The sequence below is a fragment of the Bombina bombina genome, unplaced genomic scaffold (assembly GCF_027579735.1).
Source record: "Bombina bombina isolate aBomBom1 unplaced genomic scaffold, aBomBom1.pri scaffold_543, whole genome shotgun sequence".
NCBI classification, from domain to species: Eukaryota; Metazoa; Chordata; class Amphibia; order Anura; family Bombinatoridae; genus Bombina; species Bombina bombina.
The window spans coordinates 329,417-338,283 of record NW_026510753.1 but is presented as its reverse complement, the minus strand read 5'-3'; the positions used below and the strand labels follow the sequence as shown (position 1 = coordinate 338,283).

At 33.7% G+C, this 8,867-nt stretch overlaps 10 non-coding genes across 10 annotated transcripts; all 10 read right to left on the bottom strand.

Moving 5' to 3' along the window:
• Nucleotides 1-194: 194 nt before the first annotated feature.
• On the bottom strand, nucleotides 195-267 carry TRNAK-UUU (transfer RNA lysine (anticodon UUU)). The gene has a single exon. It is a non-coding gene; the product is annotated as a tRNA-Lys (tRNA).
• A 308-nt stretch (nucleotides 268-575) lies between these two features.
• TRNAK-UUU (transfer RNA lysine (anticodon UUU)) lies at nucleotides 576-648 on the bottom strand. The gene has a single exon. It is a non-coding gene; the product is annotated as a tRNA-Lys (tRNA).
• Nucleotides 649-1,878: 1,230 nt separating this feature from the next.
• On the bottom strand, nucleotides 1,879-1,951 carry TRNAK-UUU (transfer RNA lysine (anticodon UUU)). Its single transcript has one exon. It is a non-coding gene; the product is annotated as a tRNA-Lys (tRNA).
• A 582-nt stretch (nucleotides 1,952-2,533) lies between these two features.
• TRNAK-UUU (transfer RNA lysine (anticodon UUU)) lies at nucleotides 2,534-2,606 on the bottom strand. The gene has a single exon. It is a non-coding gene; the product is annotated as a tRNA-Lys (tRNA).
• Nucleotides 2,607-4,484: 1,878 nt separating this feature from the next.
• TRNAK-UUU (transfer RNA lysine (anticodon UUU)) lies at nucleotides 4,485-4,557 on the bottom strand. The gene has a single exon. It is a non-coding gene; the product is annotated as a tRNA-Lys (tRNA).
• A 1,613-nt stretch (nucleotides 4,558-6,170) lies between these two features.
• TRNAK-UUU (transfer RNA lysine (anticodon UUU)) lies at nucleotides 6,171-6,243 on the bottom strand. Its single transcript has one exon. It is a non-coding gene; the product is annotated as a tRNA-Lys (tRNA).
• A 309-nt stretch (nucleotides 6,244-6,552) lies between these two features.
• TRNAK-UUU (transfer RNA lysine (anticodon UUU)) lies at nucleotides 6,553-6,625 on the bottom strand. The gene has a single exon. It is a non-coding gene; the product is annotated as a tRNA-Lys (tRNA).
• Nucleotides 6,626-6,934: 309 nt separating this feature from the next.
• On the bottom strand, nucleotides 6,935-7,007 carry TRNAK-UUU (transfer RNA lysine (anticodon UUU)). Its single transcript has one exon. It is a non-coding gene; the product is annotated as a tRNA-Lys (tRNA).
• A 309-nt stretch (nucleotides 7,008-7,316) lies between these two features.
• On the bottom strand, nucleotides 7,317-7,389 carry TRNAK-UUU (transfer RNA lysine (anticodon UUU)). Its single transcript has one exon. It is a non-coding gene; the product is annotated as a tRNA-Lys (tRNA).
• Nucleotides 7,390-8,620: 1,231 nt separating this feature from the next.
• Nucleotides 8,621-8,693, bottom strand: TRNAK-UUU (transfer RNA lysine (anticodon UUU)). The gene has a single exon. It is a non-coding gene; the product is annotated as a tRNA-Lys (tRNA).
• Between the last annotated feature and the right edge of the window lie 174 nt (nucleotides 8,694-8,867).

Here is an 8,867-nt window from a genome sequence, read left to right as displayed (position 1 = left end):
TAAAGAACTAATAAATTCAGAAGACTTGCATAACCAACAACTGCATAATAAAAAGACAATGTAAAAGACTTAGCATGAGTTTCAAATGAGTAGAAGACTTTTTCTAACACATTTCAAAGTTATATTTATATATATTCACATATATACTGTGAATTCTTGGAACATGCTCAGTTTGTGACTGTTTTAAAAGTACTCGCCCGAACAGGGACTTGAACCCTGGACCCTCAGATTAAAAGTCTGATGCTCTACCGACTGAGCTATCCGGGCTTCGAAAGTTCCTGTAAGGATATAGTTGTGTGAGCTTTATAAAGACGGATGGTTTATGGGAATTGCAAATAGCTGCTGTGTGTTAATTTTCCTTGTTTCATTCATTTTTTTTCTTTTAGTTGAATTTGGAATTTATACTATTTCTCCAATATGTAAGGGAAACCACAGCTAATTTAGGCTTAAATTCCCCAGTTCAAGAAGAGTTTCAAATGAGTAGAAGACTTTTTCTAACAAATTTCAAAGTTATATTTATATATGTACTGTGAATTCTTGGAACATGCTCAGTTTGTGACTGTTTTAAAAGTGCTCGCCCGAACAGGGACTTGAACCCTGGACCCTCAGATTAAAAGTCTGATGCTCTACCGACTGAGCTATCCGGGCTTCGAAAGTTCCTGTAAGGATATAGTTGTGTGAGCTTTATAAAGACGGATGGTTTATGGGAATTGCAAATAGCTGCTGTGTGTTAATTTTCCTTGTTTCATTCATTTTTTTTTCTTTTAGTTGAATTTGGAATTTATACTATTTCTCCAATATGTAAGGGAAACCACAGCTAATTTAGGCTTAAATTCCCCAGTTGAAGAAGAAATATTCTTTATGTCCTTCTGTTTTTCCTTTTTTTGATCATGTTCTCTTGATAAGTAACTCAGAGGAATGAACAAGTTGAAGAAAGTCCAGATGTTCTGGTATTTATTTGAAGCAACATGACATTTTTCTTCTGCAAAACAAGTTTATTTGTCCTTGTCATTCCAAGCACTAGCTTGATATAACTTAAAGAACTAATAAATTCAGAAGACTTGCATAACCAACAACTGCATAATAAAAAGACAATGTAAAACACTTAGCATGAATTTCAAATGAGTAGAAGACTTTTTCTAACAAATTTCAAAGTTATATTTATATATATTCACATATATACTGTGAATTCTTGGAACATGATCGGTTTGTGACTGTTTTAAAAGTGCTCGCCCGAACAGGGACTTGAACCCTCAGATTAAAAGTCTGATGCTCTACCGACTGAGCTATCCGGGCTTCGAAAGTTCCTGTAAGGATATAGTTGTGTGAGCTTTATAAAGACGGATGGTTTATGGGAATTGCAAATAGCTGCTGTGTGTTAATTTTCCTTGTTTCATTCATTTTTTTTTCTTTTAGTTGAATTTGTAATTTATACTATTTCTCCAATATGTAAGGGAAACCACAGCTAATTTAGGCTTAAATTCCCCAGTTGAAGAAGAAATATTCTTTATGTCCTTCTGTTTTTCCTTTTTTTGATCATGTTCTCTTGATAAGTAACTCAGAGGAATGAACAAGTTGAAGAAAGTCCAGATGTTCTGGTATTTATTTGAAGCAACATGACATTTTTCTTCTGCAAAACAAGTTTATTTGTCCTTGTCATTCCAAGCACTAGCTTGATATAACTTAAAGAACTAATAAATTCAGAAGACTTGCATAACCAACAACTGCATAATAAAAAGACAATGTAAAAGACTTAGCATGAGTTTCAAATGAGTAGAAGACTTTTTCTAACACATTTCAAAGTTATATTTATATATATTCACATATATACTGTGAATTCTTGGAACATGCTCAGTTTGTGACTGTTTTAAAAGTGCTCGCCCGAACAGGGACTTGAACCCTGGACCCTCAGATTAAAAGTCTGATGCTCTACCGACTGAGCTATCCGGGCTTCGAAAGTTCCTGTAAGGATATAGTTGTGTGAGCTTTATAAAGACGGATGGTTTATGGGAATTGCAAATAGCTGCTGTGTGTTAATTTTCCTTGTTTCATTCATTTTTTTTTCTTTTAGTTGAATTTGGAATTTATACTATTTCTCCAATATGTAAGGGAAACCACAGCTAATTTAGGCTTAAATTCCCCAGTTGAAGAAGAAATATTCTTTATGTCCTTCTGTTTTTCCTTTTTTTGATCATGTTCTCTTGATATGTAACTCAGAGGAATGAACAAGTTGAAGAAAGTCCAGATGTTCTGGTATTTATTTGAAGCAACATGACATTTTTCTTCTGCAAAACAAGTTTATTTGTCCTTGTCATTCCAAGCACTAGCTTGATATAACTTAAAGAACTAATAAATTCAGAAGACTTGCATAACCAACAACTGCATAATAAAAAGACAATGTAAAACACTTAGCATGAGTTTCAAATGAGTAGAAGACTTTTTCTAACAAATTTCAAAGTTATATTTATATATATTCACATATATACTGTGAATTCTTGGAACATGATCGGTTTGTGACTGTTTTAAAAGTGCTCGCCCGAACAGGGACTTGAACCCTGGACCCTCAGATTAAAAGTCTGATGCTCTACCGACTGAGCTATCCGGGCTTCGAAAGTTCCTGTAAGGATATAGTTGTGTGAGCTTTATAAAGACGGATGGTTTATGGGAATTGCAAATAGCTGCTGTGTGTTAATTTTCCTTGTTTCATTCATTTTTTTTTCTTTTAGTTGAATTTGTAATTTATACTATTTCTCCAATATGTAAGGGAAACCACAGCTAATTTAGGCTTAAATTCCCCAGTTGAAGAAGAAATATTCTTTATGTCCTTCTGTTTTTCCTTTTTTTGATCATGTTCTCTTGATATGTAACTCAGAGGAATGAACAAGTTGAAGAAAGTCCAGATGTTCTGGTATTTATTTGAAGCAACATGACATTTTTCTTCTGCAAAACAAGTTTATTTTTCCTTGTCATTCCAAGCACTAGCTTGATATAACTTAAAGAACTAATAAATTCAGAAGACTTGCATAACCAACAACTGCATAATAAAAAGACAATGTAAAACACTTAGCATGAGTTTCAAATGAGTAGAAGACTTTTTCTAACAAATTTCAAAGTTATATTTATATATATTCACATATATACTGTGAATTCTTGGAACATGCTCAGTTTGTGACTGTTTTAAAAGTGCTCGCCCGAACAGGGACTTGAACCCTCAGATTAAAAGTCTGATGCTCTACCGACTGAGCTATCCGGGCTTCGAAAGTTCCTGTAAGGATATAGTTGTGTGAGCTTTATAAAGACGGATGGTTTATGGGAATTGCAAATAGCTGCTGTGTGTTAATTTTCCTTGTTTCATTCATTTTTTTTTCTTTTAGTTGAATTTGGAATTTATACTATTTCTCCAATATGTAAGGGAAACCACAGCTAATTTAGGCTTAAATTCCCCAGTTGAAGAAGAAATATTCTTTATGTCCTTCTGTTTTTCCTTTTTTTGATCATGTTCTCTTGATAAGTAACTCAGAGGAATGAACAAGTTGAAGAAAGTCCAGATGTTCTGGTATTTATTTGAAGCAACATGACATTTTTCTTCTGCAAAACAAGTTTATTTGTCCTTGTCATTCCAAGCACTAGCTTGATATAACTTAAAGAACTAATAAATTCAGAAGACTTGCATAACCAACAACTGCATAATGAAAAGACAATGTAAAACACTTAGCATGAATTTCAAATGAGTAGAAGACTTTTTCTAACAAATTTCAAAGTTATATTTATATATATTCACATATATACTGTGAATTCTTGGAACATGCTCAGTTTGTGACTGTTTTAAAAGTGCTCGCCCGAACAGGGACTTGAACCCTCAGATTAAAAGTCTGATGCTCTACCGACTGAGCTATCCGGGCTTCGAAAGTTCCTGTAAGGATATAGTTGTGTGAGCTTTATAAAGACGGATGGTTTATGGGAATTGCAAATAGCTGCTGTGTGTTAATTTTCCTTGTTTCATTCATTTTTTTTTTTTTTAGTTGAATTTGGAATTTATACTATTTCTCCAATATGTAAGGGAAACCACAGCTAATTTAGGCTTAAATTCCCCAGTTGAAGAAGAAATATTCTTTATGTCCTTCTGTTTTTCCTTTTTTTGATCATGTTCTCTTGATATGTAACTCAGAGGAATGAACAAGTTGAAGAAAGTCCAGATGTTCTGGTATTTATTTGAAGCAACATGACATTTTTCTTCTGCAAAACAAGTTTATTTGTCCTTGTCATTCCAAGCACTAGCTTGATATAACTTAAAGAACTAATAAATTCAGAAGACTTGCATAACCAACAACTGCATAATGAAAAGACAATGTAAAACACTTAGCATGAGTTTCAAATGAGTAGAAGACTTTTTCTAACACATTTCAAAGTTATATTTATATATATTCACATATATACTGTGAATTCTTGGAACATGCTCAGTTTGTGACTGTTTTAAAAGTGCTCGCCCGAACAGGGACTTGAACCCTGGACCCTCAGATTAAAAGTCTGATGCTCTACCGACTGAGCTATCCGGGCTTCGAAAGTTCCTGTAAGGATATAGTTGTGTGAGCTTTATAAAGACGGATGGTTTATGGGAATTGCAAATAGCTGCTGTGTGTTAATTTTCCTTGTTTCATTCATTTTTTTTTCTTTTAGTTGAATTTGGAATTTATACTATTTCTCCAATATGTAAGGAAAACCACAGCTAATTTAGGCTTAAATTCCCCAGTTCAAGAAGAGTTTCAAATGAGTAGAAGACTTTTTCTAACAAATTTCAAAGTTATATTTATATATGTACTGTGAATTCTTGGAACATGCTCAGTTTGTGACTGTTTTAAAAGTGCTCGCCCAAACAGGGACTTGAACCCTGGACCCTCAGATTAAAAGTCTGATGCTCTACCGACTGAGCTATCCAGGCTTCGAAAGTTCCTGTAAGGATATAGTTGTGTGAGCTTTATAAAGACGGATGGTTTATGGGAATTGCAAATAGCTGCTGTGTGTTAATTTTCCTTGTTTCATTCATTTTTTTTTCTTTTAGTTGAATTTGGAATTTATACTATTTCTCCAATATGTAAGGGAAACCACAGCTAATTTAGGCTTAAATTCCCCAGTTGAAGAAGAAATATTCTTTATGTCCTTCTGTTTTTCCTTTTTTTTGATCATGTTCTCTTGATATGTAACTCAGAGGAATGAACAAGTTGAAGAAAGTCCAGATGTTCTGGTATTTATTTGAAGCAACATGACATTTTTCTTCTGCAAAACAAGTTTATTTTTCCTTGTCATTCCAAGCACTAGCTTGATATAACTTAAAGAACTAATAAATTCAGAAGACTTGCATAACCAACAACTGCATAATAAAAAGACAATGTAAAACACTTAGCATGAGTTTCAAATGAGTAGAAGACTTTTTCTAACAAATTTCAAAGTTATATTTATATATATTCACATATATACTGTGAATTCTTGGAACAAGCTCAGTTTGTGACTGTTTTAAAAGTGCTCGCCCAAACAGGGACTTGAACCCTCAGATTAAAAGTCTGATGCTCTACCGACTGAGCTATCCGGGCTTCGAAAGTTCCTGTAAGGATATAGTTGTGTGAGCTTTATAAAGACGGATGGTTTATGGGAATTGCAAATAGCTGCTGTGTGTTAATTTTCCTTGTTTCATTCATTTTTTTTTCTTTTAGTTGAATTTGGAATTTATACTATTTCTCCAATATGTAAGGGAAACCACAGCTAATTTAGGCTTAAATTCCCCAGTTGAAGAAGAAATATTCTTTATGTCCTTCTGTTTTTCCTTTTTTTGATCATGTTCTCTTGATATGTAACTCAGAGGAATGAACAAGTTGAAGAAAGTCCAGATGTTCTGGTATTTATTTGAAGCAACATGACATTTTTCTTCTGCAAAACAAGTTTATTTGTCCTTGTCATTCCAAGCACTAGCTTGATATAACTTAAAGAACTAATAAATTCAGAAGACTTGCATAACCAACAACTGCATAATAAAAAGACAATGTAAAACACTTAGCATGAGTTTCAAATGAGTAGAAGACTTTTTCTAACACATTTCAAAGTTATATTTATATATATTCACATATATACTGTGAATTCTTGGAACATGCTCAGTTTGTGACTGTTTTAAAAGTGCTCGCCCGAACAGGGACTTGAACCCTGGACCCTCAGATTAAAAGTCTGATGCTCTACCGACTGAGCTATCCGGGCTTCGAAAGTTCCTGTAAGGATATAGTTGTGTGAGCTTTATAAAGACGGATGGTTTATGGGAATTGCAAATAGCTGCTGTGTGTTAATTTTCCTTGTTTCATTCATTTTTTTTTCTTTTAGTTGAATTTGGAATTTATACTATTTCTCCAATATGTAAGGAAAACCACAGCTAATTTAGGCTTAAATTCCCCAGTTCAAGAAGAGTTTCAAATGAGTAGAAGACTTTTTCTAACAAATTTCAAAGTTATATTTATATATGTACTGTGAATTCTTGGAACATGCTCAGTTTGTGACTGTTTTAAAAGTGCTCGCCCGAACAGGGACTTGAACCCTGGACCCTCAGATTAAAAGTCTGATGCTCTACCGACTGAGCTATCCGGGCTTCGAAAGTTCCTGTAAGGATATAGTTGTGTGAGCTTTATAAAGATGGATGGCTTATGGGAATTGCAAATAGCTGCTGTGTGTTAATTTTCCTTGTTTCATTCATTTTTTTTTCTTTTAGTTGAATTTGGAATTTATACTATTTCTCCAATATGTAAGGAAAACCACAGCTAATTTAGGCTTAAATTCCCCAGTTCAAGAAGAGTTTCAAATGAGTAGAAGACTTTTTCTAACAAATTTCAAAGTTATATTTATATATGTACTGTGAATTCTTGGAACATGCTCAGTTTGTGACTGTTTTAAAAGTGCTCGCCCGAACAGGGACTTGAACCCTGGACCCTCAGATTAAAAGTCTGATGCTCTACCGACTGAGCTATCCGGGCTTCGAAAGTTCCTGTAAGGATATAGTTGTGTGAGCTTTATAAAGACGGATGGCTTATGGGAATTGCAAATAGCTGCTGTGTGTTAATTTTCCTTGTTTCATTCATTTTTTTTTCTTTTAGTTGAATTTGGAATTTGTACAATTTCTCCAATATGTAAGGAAAACCACAGCTAATTTAGGCTTAAATTCCCCAGTTCAAGAAGAGTTTCAAATGAGTAGAAGACTTTTTCTAACAAATTTCAAAGTTATATTTATATATGTACTGTGAATTCTTGGAACATGCTCAGTTTGTGACTGTTTTAAAAGTGCTCGCCCGAACAGGGACTTGAACCCTGGACCCTCAGATTAAAAGTCTGATGCTCTACCGACTGAGCTATCCGGGCTTCGAAAGTTCCTGTAAGGATATAGTTGTGTGAGCTTTATAAAGACGGATGGTTTATGGGAATTGCAAATAGCTGCTGTGTGTTAATTTTCCTTGTTTCATTCATTTTTTTTTTCTTTTAGTTGAATTTGGAATTTATACTATTTCTCCAATATGTAAGGGAAACCACAGCTAATTTAGGCTTAAATTCCCCAGTTGAAGAAGAAATATTCTTTATGTCCTTCTGTTTTTCCTTTTTTTGATCATGTTCTCTTGATATGTAACTCAGAGGAATGAACAAGTTGAAGAAAGTCCAGATGTTCTGGTATTTATTTGAAGCAACATGACATTTTTCTTCTGCAAAACAAGTTTATTTGTCCTTGTCATTCCAAGCACTAGCTTGATATAACTTAAAGAACTAATAAATTCAGAAGACTTGCATAACCAACAACTGCATAATAAAAAGACAATGTAAAACACTTAGCATGAGTTTCAAATGAGTAGAAGACTTTTTCTAACAAATTTCAAAGTTATATTTATATATATTCACATATATACTGTGAATTCTTGGAACATGCTCAGTTTGTGACTGTTTTAAAAGTGCTCGCCCGAACAGGGACTTGAACCCTCAGATTAAAAGTCTGATGCTCTACCGACTGAGCTATCCGGGCTTCGAAAGTTCCTGTAAGGATATAGTTGTGTGAGCTTTATAAAGACGGATGGTTTATGGGAATTGCAAATAGCTGCTGTGTGTTAATTTTCCTTGTTTCATTCATTTTTTTTTCTTTTAGTTGAATTTGGAATTTATACTATTTCTCCAATATGTAAGGGAAACCACAGCTAATTTAGGCTTAAATTCCCCAGTTGAAGAAGAAATATTCTTTATGTCCTTCTGTTTTTCCTTTTTTTGATCATGTTCTCTTGATATGTAACTCAGAGGAATGAACAAGTTGAAGAAAGTCCAGATGTTCTGGTATTTATTTGAAGCAACATGACATTTTTCTTCTGCAAAACAAGTTTATTTGTCCTTGTCATTCCAAGCACTAGCTTGATATAACTTAAAGAACTAATAAATTCAGAAGACTTGCATAACCAACAACTGCATAATAAAAAGACAATGTAAAACACTTAGCATGAGTTTCAAATGAGTAGAAGACTTTTTCTAACACATTTCAAAGTTATATTTATATATATTCACATATATACTGTGAATTCTTGGAACATGCTCAGTTTGTGACTGTTTTAAAAGTGCTCGCCCGAACAGGGACTTGAACCCTGGACCCTCAGATTAAAAGTCTGATGCTCTACCGACTGAGCTATCCGGGCTTCGAAAGTTCCTGTAAGGATATAGTTGTTTGAGCTTTATAAAGACGGATGGTTTATGGGAATTGCAAATAGCTGCTGTGTGTTAATTTTCCTTGTTTCATTCATTTTTTTTTCTTTTAGTTGAATTTGGAATTTATACTATTTCTCCAATATGTAAGGGAAACCACAGCTAAT